The sequence below is a fragment of the Macrotis lagotis genome, chromosome X, assembly GCF_037893015.1.
Source record: "Macrotis lagotis isolate mMagLag1 chromosome X, bilby.v1.9.chrom.fasta, whole genome shotgun sequence".
Lineage (NCBI taxonomy): Eukaryota > Metazoa > Chordata > Mammalia > Peramelemorphia > Peramelidae > Macrotis > Macrotis lagotis.
In genome coordinates this window covers 217603965-217627578 of record NC_133666.1, presented here as the reverse complement: position 1 = coordinate 217627578, position 23614 = coordinate 217603965, and positions in this window count along the sequence as shown.

Below are 23614 nucleotides of genomic sequence, written 5' to 3'. Positions count from 1 at the left end.
AATGGCTTCCTATTGCCTCCAGAAGCAAGTACAAAATGCCCTTCATAACCTAATTCCCTCCTACCTTTCCAGTATTTTTATACCTTGCTCCCAAACATATACTCTTCATTCCAGTGACACTGACCTGCTTGTTCCATGAATAAGATACTAGATCTCTTGATTCAGGGCACAATTTCTCTCGTCCCCGCTGCCTAGAATATTTTCCTTCTGTTTTGATTAATGAGCTGCCTGGCTTCCTTTAAATTCCAACTAAGGGGCAGCTAGGTGGCACAGTGGATAAAGCACCGGCCCTGGAGTCAAGGAGTACCTGGGTTCAAATCTGGTCTCAGACACTTAATAATTACCTAGCTGTGTGTCCTTGGGCAAGCCACTTAACCCCATTTGCCTTGCAAAAACCTAAAAAAAATAAATTCCAACTAAAATCCTATCTTCTACATGAAACCTTCTCTAATATCTTTTAATTCTAATCCTATTCCTCTTTTATTTCTTTTTTATCTTGTGTATAAATTTCTTTGTTTATATTTGTCTGCATGTTGTCTTGTCTATTAGATTGTAAGTTCCTTGTATCCCAGGACTACCTTTTACCTATGTTTGTATCCCAAGAGCTTAGAACTTAATAATAAACTCTTAATAAATATTGATTGTCTTATTTTTAGTGATTTGGAGCTTTCTTTCATATGGTTATTAAAAGTTTCTTTTTTGTCCGCTTATTTCCTTTGACCACCTAAATACTAGGATATAGCTTCTTATGGACACACACAGATATTTATGAATGTGTATATGTATGTATGTGTATATGCATATATACAAAAGAAGCTTCTTTTATAGCAAATATACACAAATACATACATACTGATTCAAAAGAGGTTACTATATTAAAGATATTATATATTACATGTATATGTATGTGTAGATGTGTGTGTATATAATTCCAAAGCTCTTATAAGAAAAATTTGATACTGTTTTTTTACCCTGTATTTAACTACTTAATTTTTGTTTGTGCAGAAGATTTTCTGTTTATATACATATATATATATATATATATATATATATATATGCTCATATATATTTTTATGTAATAAGCAAAGTTATTTATTTTTATCTTTTTTAATGCTATCTCTTGTTTGGTTAAGACTAAAATCTTCTACCCATAATTGTGAAAGATATTTGATCTTATAGCATACATTTTTTCATGAATGATCCACAAAAGTCATCAAATCCTAGAAAAGTCTTTATTTCATGTAGATTCTTTCAATGTGGACAGCTGATGATTGTTTCTGTTAGCTCTAAATCACCGCTTATTCTTTATTGAGAACCTGTGTGACACATATCCTTGAGAAAGGATTACAGACTGACTCTTGTCAACTGACATCTTCAGACCAGAAATTTCCTAGCTGACATAGTCCTTTCCCATTTTCTTCCTTGGTCTTTCCAAAGACAATTAGGTCATCCAGGAACACCAAAACTTCCACATAGCTTATGTATTCAACCAGCTGCTCTGCAGGTCATTGAAAAGGCAGTTGCCCTTGAGACTCCCTGGGGACATATGCTCAAATTGGCCAAATCCTGCTGGGAAGATACAGACTGATTTCTTGTTTTTAGATCACCACCTGCTACTAATCGCTAACATTTATACAGTACTGTTAAACAATTTCCCATTATTATCTCATTTGATCCTCATAACAACAAACATGAGAGATATGTACTATTATTACTCCTATTTTACTTATGCAGAAACTGAGGAAATCTGAATAAAGTGACTTTTCCCAGAGTTGTGGGAGATAGGAAGTGTCTGAGGCTGGAGGACTCAGATTTTTCTTGACTTCACCCTAGTGCTCTATTTGTTGAGCCAATATGAGTCTCTTCCATTTCTCCATTTCAGTTACCAGTTACCATGTCTTCGCAGCCTGTGCTATCCAGGGTTAAATGGTTCCTAATAGAATGGACATTGTAATCTTATTGAGAAGGACCTCATCTTGCCATGGTGAAGGCTTCTACTTGAGCTCACACTCTCTCAACAAATGTCAACATCTTCTAATATATATCTTTAATTAACATTTTTGGATGATGCATCTCTTTATGAGAGGCTTGAATTTTATTTTTGGTCTAGAAAAGCCTAGAGGATCAGTGAAGTTAGAACTAGAGATTAATTAATAGCTTCAGGAATGTAGCAGGGTACAAAGTAAATCAGCAGAAATAATTTCTGTAGAAAAATAAAACAAATGGAGAGGAAACAAGCAAATGAAAAATTCCATTCAGAGTAACTACAAATAATACATAAAGTATCTGGGAGTTAATCTACCAGAACACATTCAGTAGCTATATGAAACTATAGAAATAAAAGAAGATAAATATTTGGAGAGGAGTATTTTTCATGACTGAACTGTGTTCTTCATAATAAAAATTTTAAAATCAATAAAAATTATTACTTAATTTATGAATTTAGTGTCATATTAATCAGACAATTGTAGAACTAGATAAAATAATATAAAAATTAATTCAGAAGAAAAGATCAAGAATTCCAAACTAAATGAATGAAAATATGTAAGAATAGAGAAAGCCTATAGTAGATATTTAATAAATAATAAATTTAATAAATAATAAAGTGATATTTTAGAAAAAAGTTATTGATACTGGCTAAGAAACAGAAAAGCAGGTAAGTGGAACAGAATAAATAAATAAGACCCAGAAGAAAATCAGTACAGTAGTAGCCTGGTGTTCACTAAACTCAAGGACACAAACTATTTGGAGAAAGAAGGACTCTCTTTTTAAAGAGAGCTACTGGCAAAGCAATTCTGAAGAGCAGCTGGCCAGAAAAAAAGAATTAGACCAGTGCTTCACACAATACATAATCCAATAAGCTCTGTATGGGTAAGCAATCTAAATGCACATGTTAACAGTTAGAAGAGTACCTTTTAGAACTATAGTTAGAGAGAATCCCAAAGCCAAAACAGTGATAAATGTGATCAAAGTTAAAGTAGATAATTGTGATCATATAAAATTTTGAAACGTTTCCGTGAATACAATTGATGGTCCTGGTATTAAAAAAGAAACTCTCTGGAAAAAAAATATTTTTGTCAAATATCTCAAATAAAATCCTTATTTCTAAGGGAGATAAGCTAAGCACCACTATGGATGAGTGAATAAAGTATGGAAATAATTTTACAAAGAAGAATTGCAAATCCATCAGCAATCATGAAAAAATTATCTAATCACTAAAAATAAAAGAAATGCAAATTAAAATAGCTCTGAGCTTTCACTTTCCACCCATAAAAATTTGCCAGGATGATAAAACTGGAGAAGCTGTGGGAAAATTGGCATTTTAATATACTGCTGTTGAAACTGTGAATTGGTTTAACTCTTTTGGAAAACAATTTGGAATTATTTTAGAAAAATTACCAAGGTAATTCATCCATTTTGATCCAGTGATCCCACTGTTAATTATATATGTTAAATGGTTAGAGACAAAAAAAAGTCTTACATATACAAAAATATTTATAGCAGCACTTTTTGTTATAGTAGGAAACTGGAAACAAATCAGATATCCATTAATTGATGAATAGCTGAATAAGTTGTGGTACATCAATGTCATGAAATTTTATTGTGCTATAAGAAATGAGTCAGCTATATGGCTCAGTGGATAGAGTTCAGGACCTGGAATGAGAAACTCATCTTTACTGAATTAAAAATTAGTTTCATACACTTACTAGTTATGTGACCCTGGGCAAGTAACATCACCCAGTTTGTAAAATGAATTGGAGAAGAAAATGGCAGACCATTATAGTATCTTTGCCAAAAAAATCTCCAAATGGGGTCACAAAGAATCAGACCTGACAGAAAATGACTGGACAACAAAAATAAATGGGACAGTGAAGTGGCTCAATGGAGAGAACATTGGACCTTAATGAAGCCATATGAAATCAGTAGGAAAGCAATGACTTGCAGAGTCCACAAATGGCAATAGACTAGAGGGAGTAGGCCTAATAGAAGCAACATAATAATATCCCTGGATGTCAGAAGCATAATTTGCCCCTTCACATGTTTGCTCTAGCTACATATTCCCTATATGTGTGCATCTCATTTTATATGTATTTGAATTTATATGAGTTCAAAAACAATTAGCTATGTGATCCTAGGCAAGTCACTTAAACTCCGTTTGCCTAGAATAGCAAACCATTCTAGTATCTTTGCCAAGAAAACTGTCTGGGAAGTACTGACATAGTTCACAAGGTCATGAAAAGTCAGACAAAACTGAACAAAATAAAATATAAATAATATGAGAAATTCAAAGAAACATAGGAAAACTTATGTGAACCAATATAGAGTGAAGAAAACAGATCCAGAATAATTAAGGGCACAATTACTTCATGAATGAAAACAAAACAAGCAGCTGAAATCTAATAATACTGATAAGCCAAGAATAACTGAATGCCAGGAATATTTTTAATTCCAGGGTAGAGATGATGAAATATACTTCTTCTGTCTTGAGGAGCAGATAAGTGAGCAACAATATGGATACATACCCCTACATACACTTGTAAATATGGTCACTTTGTTGCTTTCATTTTTCTTTTTAACTACGGAATAATCTATGGGAAGTATAATAGGAACTGACTGTTACAAAAAAAGAAAAAGCCTAAATAATACTTTTTTTAAAAGAAGAGTTTCATTCTTTAGAACTTATTATCTTTTTGGATTGAATTTTTTTTCAGTCTTTTAGACCATATGATTCTATCTATCCTTTTATTCCCAGAACTCTTTGAAATTTATACTACTGAATTAGAATGTTATGTCACATTTTATATGACTTTCCTCTCCTTCAACATGAATTCTAAAATAGATTAGTCTGTTAATGAATGACCTTCTTCAACAAGCACTTCCTCATTATTGTTCAAAATCAGACCCAGAATAGCAATTTCTTTCCTTTTTTTTTTTTTTGTAAACTATTTTTTGGGTTTTTTTTTAAAGAAAAAAAAAAGCCTAGCCAGGCAGGGAAATAGAATGCTCAGCCCCCAAACTGTTTTTGGGGGTTTTTTTTGCATAGTTCCACTGATTACTCAGAAAGATGGGTGCCTGTAAGGTCCATAGCACGAATTTTGATTTTTTTTGTATATCTCAACATATTGGATGCCAGTGTCATTTTCATTGTAATATGCCAATCGCCACATATTGAATTTTAATATGTCTCTTTCCTAAATGATTGTACAAACAAATCTCAATCTCAGACATGTGGTTTTCCTTTGATGATGGTAGATAAACCAATGCTGTAGTTTATGCAACTGGTAGCACAATGTTTTAAGCAATGTTTTAAAAATTGGCTAGAGCAATTATTTAAAATTCTAAAAATTTGTAGGATTTAGTTTGGCACCTCAGGGATCCTTTCCATTCCCAACTGTTTTACTGGCTGTCCTCTGATAGGGCAATGGCAGATTCAGAATATTCTATAGAATTAAATATAATCAGAACCATAACCCAGCCCAGTATGCTTATCTTTACTAGTTAGTCAGAGGGCACAATTAGTTTCAGGCAAAGGAACAATTAGAAAAGTAGCAATAAAAACATTTTCTTCATAAACTTAGAGTATACTCTTTAACAAATACACATACTATCATTGGGAATACAAATGCATAAGGAACATGTGACCAGGATGCACATAAGAGGCACATACACACACATACAGGAAACATGTTAGGTCAGGCAAACGTGAAGGGGTAACATGCCTCTGACATCAATGAATGAGTTTCAGAGATATCATTATGCTGCTTCCATTCAGTCTGTTGCCCTTGATCTTATGTCCTATGTGTCCTTTGCAAGTCTTTGCTTTTTGCTGATTTCATATGACTGACCGCTAAAGTTGTTTTGCTAGCTTTGTAATAATTGTTATTTCCACTGGACACAAAACTATAATGCTTTTCTCTTTCAGTTTTTGACTCTAGGTTGGGTTTTGTCCTTTCTTTATAGGAAGATAAATGAATTCTTCCAAACTCTTTTTTGTGTAAAGACTAGAGAAGGAAGCCTTCTCAAAAAAATGAAAACTTTTAGAAAAAAAGAAACACTAATGCAAAATTATCCATTAGACTAAATAGGAGTTGAAGGTAGATGGGCATAAACCTTCCTAAGTGGAGGAAAAATGTTTTTGAACTTCTCTCCTCTCATATGATGTAGTTGTTTTGTTTGTGCAGAACATTGACTAAAAGAACTTATCCTTCAGAAGAAGAGTAGGTATCTTCAGGCTTATTTTTATTTTTTGTTAAACTAGAGAGACTTCTCTCTAGTTCATATATATACACACATATACACACATATACCCATATATACATATTATATATACACACACACACACACACACACACACACACATATGTATATTAAGGTTTTTATAAGGCAAATAGAGTTAAGTGGCTTGCCCAAGGCCTCATAGCTAAGTAATATTATTAAATGTCTGAGGCTGGATTTGAACTCAGGTATTCTTGACTCCAGGGCTAGTGCTCTATCCATTGTGCCACCTAGCCACCCCGAGTTCATATATATTTGAACTCTTTATTTTCTAATTGAAGAGTCTATATCTTCAAAGCCATTTCAGGGGGTTTTAAAAATTTTCATAGAGATTTTTTAAGATTAAGAAGAAGGAAGAAAACAAGAATTTATTAGATGCCTAATATGTACTAGGCACTATACTTAGTACTTTAAAAATATATAATTCAATCCCTCTTAATTCCAGTTCCTTGCCTCTATTAATTAATTCTTATTATTTATCCCATAATTAGCTTAGGGAAGTTAGATGATGCAGTACATAGAACACTGAATTCAGAGTCAAAAAGACCTGAGTTCAAATTCAGTCTCAGACACCAGCTATGTGATCCTGGGCAAGTCACTTACTCCTTTTTGATTTGGTTTCCTCGCCTGGAGAAGAAAATGGCAAACCACTCCAGGATCTTTGCCATAAAAACCTCAAATGGGATCAAGAAGGATTGAAATAAATGAAAACACATTTAACTTCCTTTGCATGTGTTTGTTTGCATATTGTCTCCCCCATTAGACTATAGGTTCCTTGAGGACAGAAACTGTCTTTTGCCTCTTTTTGTATCCCCCCCACACCCAGTGCCTGTCACATAGCAGATATTTAATTAATGTTTATTGGTTGATTGATTGACTTAGTGCTCACAACAATCTTGGTAAGTATTATTAATCCTTTTAGTTTTTTAGTATTTAGTATTAACTATTTTAGTATTTTAATATTAACATTTTAAATATTTTAGAAAAAAACAGCAGTCTTTGTAACTTCTACACCAAAGTTTAGTTCAGGGGTTTAGTATCATCTTCTATTACTCACTTAACTACATTTCTAACTTTTAATGTATTTATGCATTAACTTTGTTGGTATAGGCTTTGAGTGCATCTTATATCAGATTAAAACCTTACATGGTTTCAGGGATGGTCTTTTGAGGAATAAAACTGAGAGAGATGGAGTAGGTGGGAATACCATAGAAAACTTGGAGTCACCAGGACATCTTTTCCTAATCTGGGAATTTGGGATTGGTCAGATAAGGGATCAAGAAACTAGGCTAAATTTAGGGGCAAGAGAATTTGAGGAGGCTTGGAACCTTCTAGATTGTCCAGGTTGAGGAATTCCATGGATTAAGAATGGGCAGATGGTGCTGGAACTGAATAATTTTGATATACTTTTAATATTTAGTAAATTAAGTAGAATTTATGTTTATATTTACTTCTGTATTGTAATATTTTGTTCTTGAGAAAAAGGAAGGAAAGGGAAAAATTTCAAGTTCTCACACTCAGTCAGATCTTGGACTCAGAAAGGTGGCAAAATGAACACGATGGAGGGCCTGGAGTCACGAGGACCTGAGTCCAAATCCCTTATGAGACACTTCGTAGTTGTATCTTACTAGCTTGTCCAGGCAAGTCACTTAAGCTTGTCTGCCTCAGTTTCTTCAATTACAAAAAGTAGAGATAATATTTATAATATTAGAGTTGCTGTGAGGATCAAATGAAATGATATTTGTAAAGTTTCTGGCATATAGTAGATGCTATATAAATGTTGGTTATTATTATTATTATTATTATTATTATTATTATTATTATTATTATTATCTTGAGTCTATTTACTTCCATGTTTTCCCTGGCTGGCTCTGACCCCTCAGCTCCTGGAGTTTACTGAGTCATTTGCAAAACCCTGGTCCACATTCATTACAGTTTGGCTCTATGAAAATAGTAAGATATCTGCATGACTTTTAATCAAAATAATAAGATTTTATTATAAATTTAGGAATAAATTAAAATCATAGAAATTAGACACCAATTTTAAACACTGGCTACAATGTTGTCAACAAACATCAGGGCAAAACTCAGTGTTTTGGGACTCATAGAGATAAATAAAGAAACATAGATTCATGATTCCAGCTCTCTCAGAATCATCTGTGATCCTGTAATCCAGTCATCTAGTCTCATCTCTTCATTTTATAGATCAGCATAAAGGTCACAGAAGTAATGTAACTTTTCCAAGGTAATGTCATTTGTAAGCGACAGAATCAGTATTTTAAACTGATGACAAACTCAGTGTATTTTGTAGTGTGTTCGTACGATAGTCTCCAGAGACAAATGATTGATATTCAAAATAGACATTAACCACAATTATAACTCATAATCATTTCTATATAGTGTTCCCAATGAATAACTGTCCTTTTATGAACTCTAAATGAAAAAGCACATTGATGGTTAGAGCCCTCAGGAATCTGCCAGTGACGCCTCTTTCAGCTCAGCAGTCACTTACAGGGCTATGCAAACTAATAGCACAGGCTTTGGCGTTCTCTAGGTGTCAGTACCTTTGGCTATGCTACTTTGCAACCACAGTGGTTTGTGGGCAAACTCAGACCAGCTACTGATTTGGGATGGTATGGTCTTTGCCAGAGTTTGGGATTCTGCTCTTCATGGAATAGCTTTCAGTAAGTAACATCTTTGTTTCTGTCCTAGTGAAAAGGGTATTGGAATCAAGCAACCTGGGTTTGGATCCTAGCTCTGACACTTATTAATCAAATGACTGTGGGCATTTCATTTAGTGCAATTTATTGACAGCTACAAGGAACAAGAACAAGGACAACAACAACAACAACAACAACAAGAATGATAACTCACATTTATATAACATTTTAAGGTTTGCAAAATACTTTACACAGGCAGTTAGGTAGTACAGTGGATGAAACACGGGACTCAGAATCAAGAAATCCTATGTTTGAACTCTGCCTTAGACACTGCCTAGCTATGTAACCTTGAGCAGGTCACTTTACTTCTTCCAGCCTCAGTTTCTTCATTTGTAAAATGGAGGAAATAAGAGGATCTACCTCTCAGGATCTATGAGGATGAAATAAGATTATATTTATAAAGCACTTTATAAACCTTCAAGTGCCATATAAAATGCTAGTTGCTGTTTCATTTTTGTTTTTATTTTTGTTATTCAAAACAGGAAGATAATAGGAGGAAGACAGTGACCTTTCCCCATGGACTTAGCAGTTATCTCAGTGCTTTCCCTTTCTTGCATTTATTTGTATGGGAACCTCCAAAATTTGGGACTTGAAAAACCAGATATCCTTGGACCCAGAGACTTCTTTGGCAATTTGTTGTGAACACAACCTCTAAAGAGCTGTAAACTGGGTTCAGTCTGGCAACTAGACAATAAGCAGGGGCTCACATGGAGTTATTATCCATTGTCAGGGGAAGGTTTATAACAGAGATCCTGCCCTTAGAGAGTAAAAAGAAGAGGTTAAGAAAATAGATTTTGGCTTGTGGGTACTAGCTAGCTAGGATTACTCTCTATTCCAAAGAGCTTGGCACCTGGAGTGAGGAATCTCCTTTTCAAAAGTAAAGGTCTTTTACAGCCAAGGATCTGTTAACAGATGACTTTCTGTAGGGAAGGAAAAGCCACAAAAGTTCCTTCCCCCCTAGTTTAGTGACTGGGTATTTTAGGGTTTGCCTTTCTAAAAGAGCTATAGCTTAAGTCCTGACTTTAAAATAAAATAAAAAATGACAGAGTCTGCTTCTTTTGAGGAAGATATAGTATAGTAATTTTATGTATAGAATAGCTGGCAATGCAATACCTGAACTAGAGGACCACCTTCAGACCACCAATATAAATAGAGAACAACAGTCAATAAATACTACATGTCCTACCCACACACTGGGCAGAGACAAAACACCAAGGAAAGAACTTACTCCAAAGGAGACCAAAGGAACTTATAAATCTATTGGAAACTAAGCAATGGTATTACCAGAAGACCTAGTTAGCCTTGAACTATTAGAGATAAGTCTTGTCTCTTCCATGTGTGTCTCCCTTCTCTATCTCCACTAACCATTCATGTTCCTACATATGTTTCTCTTTCTTTTCTTTTCTTTTTTTTTTTGGCAAGGCAATGGGCTTAAGTGATTTGCCCAAGGTCACACAGCTAGTTAATTATTAAGTGTCTGCCCCATGTGTTTCTCTTTATTAAAAAAAAAACTTTTACTTTTAACTAGTTTTGTTATCTGATTGACCAAACTAAATAGATTGATGGGGGTTCTCTTTTTAACTTTTTCTGAAGATATACTTTGAATGTCCAAGTTCTTCCCCCTCCCCACAACTAGTATGGAAATAATATTTGCACATTCATCTGATCATGTGTACTCTTGATGCATGTACTTGGGTCACATATATATTCCCTTTATATGAACTATCCTATACCCTGGCCTCATAAATTCCCCATTTCTATGGCCTTTCATATGTGAAACTTAGCCACATTGTGCTCCTCCACACGTTTCCTATATGTATCCATTTGTCCTACCAATGTATGTCCACTTTTCTTCATTTATTGTTAAAACACAATGCCCTTGCTTTGAACAAATTGTATTCTCTGACTAATGAGTAAAGCTCAGCATGGTGGGAACTCCTGGTACTTTGTCTATGGTATTGACTATGAGAGTTGGGGTGAAGATGCACTCAGGTGCTACAAGAATATTGCTTGTATTATTATATATGGCTGTTGTGAGTAAAGGGCTTTGAAAATCTTAAAGCATTATATAAGTGTGAGCTATTATCATTATTTAAATTTTCTCATGTGGAAAATGAGTGCAAAGGAGGTTGATAAATGATCATCAGGACAGACCAAGGAAAAAGACATTGCAGAAAAATGTCAGACAGCATTTTTTTTTTAGATTTTTCAAGGCAATGGGGCTAAGTGGCTTGCCCAAGGCCACACGGCTAGGTAATTATTAAGTGTCTGAGGTCGGATTTGAACCCAGGTACTCCTGACTCCAAGGCCAGTGCTCTTATTCACTGTGCCACCTAGCTGCCCCTAGACAGCCTTTGATTGTCTCATTTTCAGAGTAGTTGGGAAAGGGAAGCCTGGTATGAATTAGTGAATTACATATTTTATTATTTTAAAGTACATGTAGTTCCAAATTAAATCAACAAAATATTGCCTAATGGGGTTTAGAGCTAAACTAATGAAGAGGCAAGAATCATTTGTAATTATCCTTTATTTATATCAGGGGAAGGGAATATTTGTTCTTCTGGCCTCTATGGCAACCTCAGACTGAACTTGAAATTCATTAAGTCTAGGAACTTTTAGGGATGAATTAATTAAATGTTTGATCAAATATAGTAGGGTAATTTTTAAGTTGATAATTTTGTATGACCCTTGAATAATGTTATAAATATCCAAAAGGCCCTTAGCAGAGAAAAGGTTCCACATCTCTGATTTATATGTAAATAGATATTTCTTAAGTTCTAGAAAACAGTTTATTCTTTGGAACTACCCTTTATAATTTTAATTACTTTGTAGTAAAATTTCACAACAAAAGTGTTGTTCATTCAGAAGAATTTTATATATAGGGTAAACATAACTTGTACTTAGTTCAAAAGTATTTTTAAAATAAACTATAGGGGGCAGCTAGGTGGCATAGTGGGTAAAGCACCGGCCTTGGAGTCAGGAGTACCTGGGTTCAAATCCGGTCTCAGACACTTAATAATTACCCAGCTGTGTGGCCTTGGGCAAGCCACTTAACCCCCATTTGCCTTGCAAAAAAAAAAAAACCTAAAAAAATAAAATAAACTATGCTTGCTTCTAAAGGTATATAATGATGTGGAAACAAGAACATTGAATTATGAGACATTAATATGTTTATTTAATTAAATTCAATAGTATATAGGGGATAGATAATGCAAAGGTATTAATTTAATTACTGTCCAAATTATCTCAAACTCCAAATTAAGTGGAGTTCAAATTAATGTTTCATTGTGCATTCATTCCCAACAGCTTCATATTAAAAGAAAATCCCCTAATTTTCCTTCAGGAAGATGAGTTACTGGGAGAGGATTTCAGCTAGAGCCATCCTCTCTTCAAATAGAAAACCATAGATCTGTCAATTAGACAGACAACAAACATTTATTTAACACCTCTTGAGTGAATTCCAGACACTGTCCTAAACCTGGAGGATACAAAGAAAGAAAAAAGACAGACCCTGCTCTCAAGGAGCAACATTCTTGAAAAAGAACTACTCTTTGAGGTTCAGGGGAGCAAATGTGAGTTAGTGAAGCATTCCTAGTTCTTGCTTTTGCTCTTGTTGCTGGCTGGAGTCCCTGGACTAGTATGCAAGGAAAGACTATTTCCTGGAAAACTGCATAGTGTTAGTGCTGGCTGCTAACTTGAGAAAATCAGAGATGGCACTGAATAATTACCCATCCCTTCTGCCCCTTCTATCTCCTCTTCCAAGTCTGTAGAGTGCTAAGAAATTAAGACTTTGCAGTACCTGCTGTAGACAAGGTCCATTTTCACTTCCCTGGAAGAGGCATGTTCCTGAAAGAGGAAGGAAGTCGGGTAAGCCAACATTGTACTTTTCCCTTTAGAAGTCGTTAAAAAAAATCAAGATAGCCTTTTATGTCTGGCAATAATTCTCAGTGTTTTGTCAGTGGGCAATGTTCACTTTTGAGAGGTCACATTCTATGATTCCTCATGTTTTAATCAAATTACATCAATAAATATTTATTAGCACTGGACTAGGAATTCATATGTTATGAATTTAATTGAGGTCCCTCCTCCCCAGGATTAATAAAAAACTACAATGAAAGTATGTGAAAATAAATTTCATTCAAAATAGCTACAGAAATGCATAAAATATCTTAGACTTAGTCTATTATGATGCACAGAGGATGAATGGCTTGATAGAAAGATATATCTATAGAGATATCGATATTTGTACTGAACTTGATATAGATAGACATATCAATAGATAGTTGATCAGTAATGGATGGTAGATAGATAGAAAAAATGGCTATAGAGATAGTTCGATAGATATTTGTCATTTACTATGGTGTGTGATCTAAGATAGAAAGAGAGAAGAGTCAAGTAGTGAAAAACTTTAAATGACAAATAGAGACATTTATATTGTTCCTAAAGATAATAGGGAGCCAGAGGAATTTAGAAGGGATGGTGATGATGATGATGGTGAGGCTTTTGCTTATGGGAATAAAAAAGACCTTTGTTGGATAAATAGATAGGTTTGTTCTGGTTCAGTCATTTCTATCTTTTCATGATTCCTATCTTAGGTTTTATTGGCAAAGATACTGGAGTGGTTTGACATTTTGACATTTTACAGATGAGGAAACTGAGGCAAACAGTGTGAAGTGACTTGCCCAGATTGTTAGTCTGAAGCCAGATTTGAACTCATGGAGATGAGTCTTCCAGATTCCAAACCAAGTGCTATGCCCATTGCAACATTTACTTTCCCTAGATAGGTATATATGTGTGTGTATACACACACATACATATATAAATATATATCTTTATTTTTATACAGATATATAAGTAGATATCTGTCCTCTATGTCATATGAAACAAAAGATAAGAGACTAATCTCTATCTTCAGAGAGAGAGAGAGAGAGAGAGAGAGAGAGAGAGAGAGAGAAACATCATCTCTCCCTCTATCTTTCCAGAATCTTGTTAGCATCTTAGACTATGCACTGCCACATTAAATAACAAGTATCTTCTTACACATTATTCCCCTCAACTCACTGTATGGTTCTGTAATACTGTCCTACTTTCTGTTCCCCCACATAACTCCATCTCCAATATTAATTTTTCATGCATTCCCTCCTCTTTTATACTTCTTAGAATCCATGAATTTCTTCAAGCATCCCCTTCTACATGGGGTCTTTCCTGAGTCCTCCAACTGCTAGTCTTTCTTTAGGCAGTCAATTGGCACAGTAGATAGAACATGTTGGACTGGTATTAGGAAGATTTGAGTTCAAATATGATTTTGGACACTTAATAGTTATATGACCTTGAAGAAATCACTTCACCTCAATTTTCCCAACTGTAATATGAAGATAAAAATAGCAGCTACCTCCCAGATAATGTTTGCAATATTTGTACAGTATCTAATACCTTGAAGGTACTTTATAAATGTCTATTTCCATTCTTTATGTTCTTTGTATACTTATATATGAATAGAGGGGGGTTGCACTCCTTGGAATGTACATGGGGTTGCCCTTGTCATTTCTGGATAAATACTCCTCCTTGGATGACTTGTTATTTTGGGATGCAGCAAAGCCTAGTTGGTCCCTATATGTCCACCCTGTGAATAAAGCTGTATCAAATAGCACTGAACACCAAGTCACTAATTAGTGGACCTTAAAAGGGGAATAAGCTGCCTTCTGCTCCTCTCTTCCTTCTATTCTCTTGATGTCATCCAGTAACTCTGGGACTTCTCCTGAGGGGTGAGGAAGAGGTAGAAGCATGCCATTGTGGGAACATGGTAGTTAAGACAAGAGTTCTGCTGGTAGATCTAGGTTACCTTTTCTGCTTTCAATTTCGTTTCTTGATCAAGTGATCCTAAGACATCTCGTCTTAGAGAAAGTGGTGAGTTTGAGAGGTTGGAGGATGGTGGAGGAGCTATTCTAGAGAAAATGCCCTTATTATTTCCACTACATCACTTATTAGAGGGGAAGATGACTTTTGACAGGAACATGTACTCTTCTTGTGACTGATTATTTGGATTGAGCAAAGTTGAGATGAATTATAAAATGCTTATCAGCAGTCCTGCAATGTGCTCTTTGTTTAGATGTTTAAGTTTCAAGTTTATAGATCCCACTGTCTATTGCTAACTAGATGTCCCAGAAGTATTTCAAATGCAACAGGACCAAAATAAAATTCATTATCTATCTTTAAACCTACCCTTGTAGTGAGCTACCCTTTTATGGCTAAGGCACCACTATCCTTCTAATCATCCATATTTACAACTTCACAATCATCCTTGAGCCCTCAATCTCCCTTATCTCACATAGCCAATCAGTTGCCAAATCTTGTTGTTCATATCTCCAGAACATCTCTTATATTTGTTCCCTTCTTTATACTCATATAGACAAAAAGCCTAACACTTTTTATTTGGACTAATTAACAATAGCCTCCTAATTGGTCTCCCTTCTTTCAAATCTCTCCTCATTATATCCAACACAACCACAAAAGTGATGTTTCTAAAATATCGGGTTGAATGAAAAATTCAATTAGCCTTTTAAACTATTTCCAACTTGGTCCCTTCTAAGCTTTTAGTCATTTATACATTACTCTTCTTCACTTGAGCCATATTTTTCTGCTTTCTGTTTTTCACACATGATGCAATGCTCCATTTTTGTCCTTTTTCTAGCTGCCCTCCACTCCTGAAATATTTTCCCTTCTTCCTTCTGCCTCTTGGAATAGTTGGTTTTATTCAGGATTCATTTTACTTACTCCCACCAGCAGTATGGTCAACCTCTTTCTCTGTGTAGATGCTAGTTCTTACCTGCTAAGGTTACCTTGTATCCTATATGCATCACATCCACAATACATATATGATTGTTTAATATTCATATAAATATATAATATACCCTGTGACTATAGACATGCATATTTATATGTACTATGTATTAAATATAACAGAGATTGTTTCGTTTCTCTCTTTGGAGTATTATATTTATAATTAGCACAGTGCCTAGAACCTAGGATGTACTTAAGAGATGCTTATTGATCGACTAATTGATTGCTAGATCCCCCACTTCTAGTTACAGTTTAATTCATAGCAATTTAATTGAAACAGGTGACTCAATTTTATAGAACTTCGATGTTATTTTTGTACCTCACCCTGAGTACTCTGGGTTGATAAGGGGAGGAATCCCATATTCATTACCTTGTTAGATCTGGTTAAGGTATATTTTGGTCTCTATAATTTTTATGGTGTTTGATCTTTATAATTGTAATTTTTGTAGTTTCTATGAAGGTTTTCCCAAGGTCAAAATCAAAATGTCAAATTTAATGATATTACAAAAGCACAGGTTTGTCTATGTCATTACCTTACTCAATAAATTCCAATGATTCTCTTATCTCTAGCATCACATACAAACTTTTCTGGCTTTGAAAACTCTTTAAAACCTAGCTTCATCAAAGTATACTTTTTTTTTTACTTTTTACTTTTTTCTGTTTTCATTTGCAACATGGCTGATATGGAAATATGTTTTGCAACTCTATACATGTATAATCTAGTGCAAATTGCTTTCCATCTCAAGGATTGGGGAAGGGAGAGAGACAGGGAAAGAATTTGGAACTTGAAATTTTAAAAAATAAATGTGAAAAATTGTTTTTACATATAATTGATAAAATATTTTTAAATTAAGAAAATTTTGAATCAAACAAATGCAGCCTAGCTCTGACTTACCTTTACAGGCATATATATATATATATAGATATATATATAGATATAGATATAGATATAGATATAGATATAGATATAGATATAGATATAGATATAGATATAGATATAGGTATAGATAGATATAGATAGATAGTTCTTTTAAATTTGTGCTATGGCCCAGTCAAGCAGGCCTTGTTGTTTCTCAGAAATATTTCATTTCCTATCATTTTTGGAGACTTTGTAAAAAGTATCTTTCATGTACAGAATGCTCTCCCTCTTCATTTCTACCACTTATAATTTCTGTCAAAACTGAACTCAATCTCTATTGTCTTTTTTCTGTTGTTGGTTTTTAAATATTTTTATTTTCATTTTTAAATTGAAGTTTTATTTTTCCAATTACATGCAATGATAGTTTTTCAACATTCATCCATTTTCAAATTTATGAGTTCCACATTTTTCTACCACCCTTCCTTCCCTTCCTTCTCCCCATAATACTGAATAGTCTGGTAAAAGTTGTACATGAACATTAGTGTTTAGCATATTTACATATTAATCATGTTGTGAAAGAGGAATTAGAACTAAGGGAAGAGACAAAACCATGAGAAAGAAAGGAAAAACATAAAAGAAGTTTTTAAAAATTGAACATAGTATACTTTGCTCTGCATTCAGGCTCTGTATTTTTTTCTCTAAATGTGGATAACATTGTCCATCAGGGTTGTCCTTGATCTCTGAATAGTTAATAGGAGCTGCATCTATCATAGCTGATCATCTCACAATTTATTTTTGTTAATGTATACAAGGTTCTCTTGGTTCTGCTCACTTCACTCGGCATAAGTTCTTGCAAGTCTTTCCATGCTTCTCTCAAGTCCAATCACTCATGATTTCTTATAGAACAAAATACTTATAGAACAAAAATACAAAAATACAACATTCATATGCCATAACTTGTTCAGCCATTGCTCAATTGATTGGCATTCCCTCAACTTCCCATTCTTTGTCAGTGTAATAAGAGGATCTATAAATATTTTTGAATATGTTAGACTTTTCCTGTTTTTTTTTTTAAATTCCTTTGGTATATGATTAGTATTGTTGGATCAAACATTAATGGCTAATGTCCCAATTTTCCCATATCCTCTCCAACATTGATCATTTTCCTTTTTTGTCATCTTAGTCAATCTGATAGGTGTGAGGTAGTACCTCATAGTTTTATTAATTTGGATTTTTCTAATCAATACTGATTTGGAGCATTTTTTTCATATGACTATAATTAGATTTAATTTCTCTTTTTGAAAACTGCCTGTTCATATCCTTTGAGTATTTATCAACTGGAGAATGACTTATAATATTATAAATTGGCTTCAGTTATCTATATATATATATATATATTTTAGAAATGAGTCCTTTTTTCAGAAACAGAAGCTGTAAAAATTGTTTTCCTTTCTGCCTTCCTTCTAATCTTGGCTACATTGACTTTAATAGTGCAAAAAGTTTCCAATTTAATATAATAAAAATCTTCCACTTTGCAATTTATGATATACTCTCTTTCTTGTTTGGTAATAAATATCTCCCCTCTCCATAGATCCAATGGATAGAACATTTCTTGTTCTCTTAATTGGTCTGTTCAACTTCTATTTTTCTTTCTATTTTCTACCGATTGCTGCCCTCCTGCCAAAATTATGTACATATCCTTATTGAGTGAATGGAAGCTCCTTAACAGTTTTATTTCCTCTTTTCATTTATCCCTAGTGCCTGGCACCTAGTAGGTGCTTCATAGATATCAGTTAATTGACTTCAAGGTGAGAGGGACCTTAATAATTATTTTGTCTAAATTCATTTTGTAACTGAGGCACAAGAAGAGGGTTGACTTGCTAGGGTTTTAGACATAAATGATAGAGACAGAATTTGAATTCAGGTAATCTTCCTCTAAATCTAGTACTCTTTTTTTTTTTCTTTTAGTTTTTGCAAGGCAGCGGGATCCAAGATCACACAGGTAATTATTAAGTGTCTGAGGTTGCATTTGAACTCAGGTCCTCCTGACTCCAGGACCAGTGCTTTATCCACTGTGCCACCTAGCTTTATCCACTGTGTCACCTAGGGGAGACATTGAGAGAAAGCTTTGAAATGCTGCCCATTCATCTCAAAGCAAGACCCTGAATCCTGCCTTGAAAGAATCTACTCTTGAAACTAATACTTGAAAGATAAAGTTAGCAGAGCCATAATTATTTATATTTTAATATAGTATAAAATTACTGCTTGTATTTAAAATTATTACATATATTTTAATATAGTTAAAATATGACATATTCTTAGGTAGGTTTTGATTTGCTATGTTATAATTTTCCTTATTAAGGATCTGAAGTTTTTAAAAATCATTTTTTATTCTTTCTACTTTTTGCTCATTATTGATAGAGTTTTCTATACATGCTGACTCTTGTAGCTATGGGAGATAGGAAAGCAGGCTCTCTGGGGCCATAACTCAATTTGAAGGTCAAAATTCTAAAACTTTTTAATTGTCAGAATAACTGGCTAATGAGAAACCTACCACTCAATCTCAATCTTTGAGAAAGGAGAATAGCTCCATCATGAGTGGTGCCTGCACTTGTGTCTTCATAAATTTAGATCTAGAAGTGACCTTGACCTTAGAGATTCAAATCTAAATTTTTCAATTTTCAGATGAGGAAATTGAGACCTTGAAAGAGGAAATGACTTTCCCAAGATTACACAGAGAGTAAATGGCAGGGTTAGAATTCAAACTTAGGTCTAATGTCTCCAAATTTAGAACTATTTACACTGTACTCTACTGTCTCCCTAGTAAATTAAAAGTAATTTCAACAGCATATGAGAGGTAGCATAATGTATAGAGAATTGATCACAGAGTTAGAAAGATCTGGGTTCAAGTCTTACTGCTCACTAGCCATTGAACATCCTTTTCCATTCCCAGACTTTCTAATCTCAGATTCCTTTTGCACTCTTAAAAACTATTGACTGGGTAGGTAGGCAGTATGGTAGATAGAGCACCAGTCCTGGAGTCAGGAGGACCTGAGTTAAAGACCAGTCTCAGACACTTGACACTTACTAGCTGGGTGACCCTTGACAAGTCACTTAACCCTGATTTCTATACACACAAAGAATTATTGAGGATTCCCTCCCCCAAGAGAACTTTTATTTATATGATATATATATATATATTAATATTTACTATATGAGAAATTAAAACATCTTAATGTTATTATAAAGCTAATTTTGACCTTGAAGACCACCTGAAAGGATCTCAAGAGTCTCCAAGCTATATTTTGATGACACCTGATAGCTCTCTGAGATTGTGTTACAGAGAAGTTAACATGCAATCATAGAGGAATTTTCTTGATCTCTAAGTTCCTTATATTGATGACATCACTGGTCCAGTCCCTATTGTTATCCTAGCCCTTCATAGAGTATGACTATTAATTATAGAAGAGGTGAACTTGTCAATCTGTTGGTGGAATGTCTGTTGGACAATAGCAAACTCTATCAAACTGATTTTAGTTGCATACAAAACTGAATCAAAGCGTATCTCAGAAATTGAAGAATGGAAGGCATACTTTGGACACCACTTGCCAACCCTGTAATTTTTATAATGATAAGCATCAATCCTAGAAACTCTCCCTATATAGCTGAATAAATCTGCAGATCGACAAATGGCTACCAACAATGCTTCCATAACAATATGCTCTTTGTTACTAATTGGAAAAAAAAACAAGGAAATTAGTCAGCATTCTGTCACTTACTGGGCCTTATGTTTTCCTCAAAAAACACTTAAAATGCTCAGAGTTATAGAGGAAGCAAGTGGTTTAAAATTCTATGACAGATGGTTCTGTGTATGTAAAATTATTTCCAATTTCAAAAGTTCCCTTCATGATGGGCACAAACTTCAAAATATATTCTGTGCAAATAATCATGGTTATGATCACCTCTTTACCCTCTGCCCTGAAATAAATTATACCCCACTCTAGCTTTTATACAGTGGCAGGTCCTCTCCTTCCTCCCCAGTCCCAGCTTCTAGCACATATCACCACCATTTCTCCAGCCAAGTGATTGCCAAATAGAACAGATGATTTTGTAATGTGTCACTAAAGGTTGCCAAATTTTGCCTTTTTCACTTGGAATAACTTGAGTCTGAGATATAAACTAGGGCATGTCACTTCTCCCCAGGAATGCTACTTACATTTGTAAGGTATGTGATGCCCATGATATATATGTATCTCTATCTCTATCTGCCCATAGGATGTCTAAATATATAGACTGGTGACTTGAGGGGAGACATTGAGAGAAAGCTTTGAAATGCTGCCCATTCATCTCAAAGCAAGACCCTGAATCCTGCCTTGAAAGAAGCAGGAGAAGGAACCCTAAGGCTGGCCAGTCTGTCCTCCTCTGAAAGAGAGGGTATCAGACTAGAATTATTTCTATATGTCTTCCTAACAGAACTTTTCTGGTCATTATTTCTTAAGGGGAGAGGAATATCCAAGCTTACACACACCAGGTAGGTGGGTGTAACCTACCAAACACTAGTTATATAACAGACTATCACAAATAGTGAATGGCAAATAAACTCATTTATCCATGAACATAATAAACAGAAACGAGAGAAGATTATACAGAGTAGAATATATCAGAAAATACATAAGTGAATAAACTTTTAAAAGGTAGCAAGTTGTGATCTCAATCAACCAAGGGAAAAGCCCCTGTTTCACCCAAGGGGAAATTCCCCTAAATCCCTAGGGAGGCACCTGGGAAATCAGCACCATTTCAAGGATTCAAGTTCTCCTAAAGACAGCAAGACAGTCTTTCTCTTTTTTTCCTCCCTAAAGTCAATTCCCAAGATAGTCTGTAACTACCATATGTGTCTCTTAGAAATCAAGAATGTCTCTACTTTCCAAAACCTTGGCTACAACTTCTCTCACACACTCACTCAGGATCATGCCAACATTTTCTTCCCCAATTAGAATAATCTCATGTAGAATGATCTGGATTTATCTGGGAACCTGGGTTATATAACTTTGACCCAACTAAATCATCAGGCAGAAAACCCATGGGCAATGAGCAAATGAGCAAAGAGGGACTCGTAGCTATGGATCAATGTTTATTTACTGTTGTGCCCAGGACTGATGTAATAGCTATAAAAGTTCTTCTCAGTAGCTTCATGCTATGCCATTTTCATACAGACACACACACACACACACACAATCTTCTTTCCTTTCCATTCCCATTTTTCTCACTTCATTTAAAATATTCAGCAGTTTGTTTATTCCTCTTGTTATTCTTTTTTCTTTTTTTATTCTGCTCTGTTTATGTTTCTGATTCCCTCCACCTTTTATTTTTCTTAACCAGGTAGAATGCACTACCAATTAAGAAAACTCATGAGAGAGTGCTAACTCCAGTTCCAAGTTTTCTTACTTTCTTGTCTGCTACTTTTTCCTTCATAGAAAGCTGACTGATGAGGTTAGATGAGTGCCTAAGAGTCATTCTTCCAGCATTGACTAAGACTTAGTCAGATTAGGCTTCTTAGCCTTAGTTGATTGCTGGCTTTTTAGAATCTTTTAGTTTTTTTCCCTCTCTTTGGTTAATAAGAGCAAATGGGAGATCAGATGCTTTCAAGCAACATCTTCAGAGTTAGGGTCAAAAACCTCCCTTTGTTTATTTGAATATAGTACTCTGGCCTAAAGAGAAAATTGCCTTTTTTATCATTATCATCATCATGATCATTATTGTTAATATGAATGTTAGCAAGCATTATATAGACTTTAAAGTCTGCAAAGAAGTTTGCAAATATTGTCTCCAGAACTCTGGAAGGTAGGTGTGCTTATTATCCCCATTTTATAGATGAGGAAATTGAGGCAGAAAGGAGTTACTTTCTCAGGGTCATACAACTTGGTAAATATTGGAGACTGCATCAGAACTCGTCTTTCTGAGTCCAGGTCCAATACTCTATCCATTGTACCACTTACTTGCCTTTAAACAGAAAGAATTTTTGTGATTTTTATGCGGTAATTCCCCTTAACTTTTATAGCATTAATTTAGCATTTCAGGATTTGAAAATCATTTTAAGTATGTAATACAGATTTGGGAGGTAGTATTATTATTTATTATTATTCCATTTTATAGGTGAGGAAAATGAAGCTCAGGGAGGTTAAGTGACTGTCCCTGGATCCCCTGAGGCAGTCGGACACTAATCATTGTACCATTTAGCTGCCTCAGATGGACCACTTCTGCTCCCACATACACTGATGAATCGTCTTCAAAGTGTTATTATTACTACTCCTGTTGAGGTTCTAGAAATAACCTTGAGGGTTTCTAGGACTGTTGCCATGAGAGTGCTTTTCATTAATTTTATTCAATAAATTTCACTAATTATCAGCCCAGTCTTCCTGGGCAAAGTGGGTTCTAATTTATAGTAAAAACAAATAGTGAGACACTAAAAAAGAAAATTCATGACTAAACTCCCTATGCATACAAAGAAGTTCCCTAGGCATGGTGAACTCAAACTTATAGGAAAAATAGTGAGACACTATTAAACTAACATAGTAAAAATAGAGAGCCACTATTATACAAACATAGTAAAAATAATGTGACACTAATAAAGAACACTTGTAGTCAAACATATATTTAGCAAGACCTAGTTAATAAAAGTCCTTTTTTTTCCTTTTAAGAGGTCTCATGAAGTTTCCTTTGGGTGTTGCTCTCTGTTGGGATTTACGGATTTCCAGATAGAATCCTATCTGCCACAGGTCTCAATCCTAAAACTGTCGTCCTCAGGCTATGGTCTTTTCCTATCCATCTGCAGGTACTTCCTCTGTAATTAGCTATTACCATTATGGTGGCCATTGCTTCCACCTCTAATGGGAACTCTGATGGTTCTGATGGCTCTCCT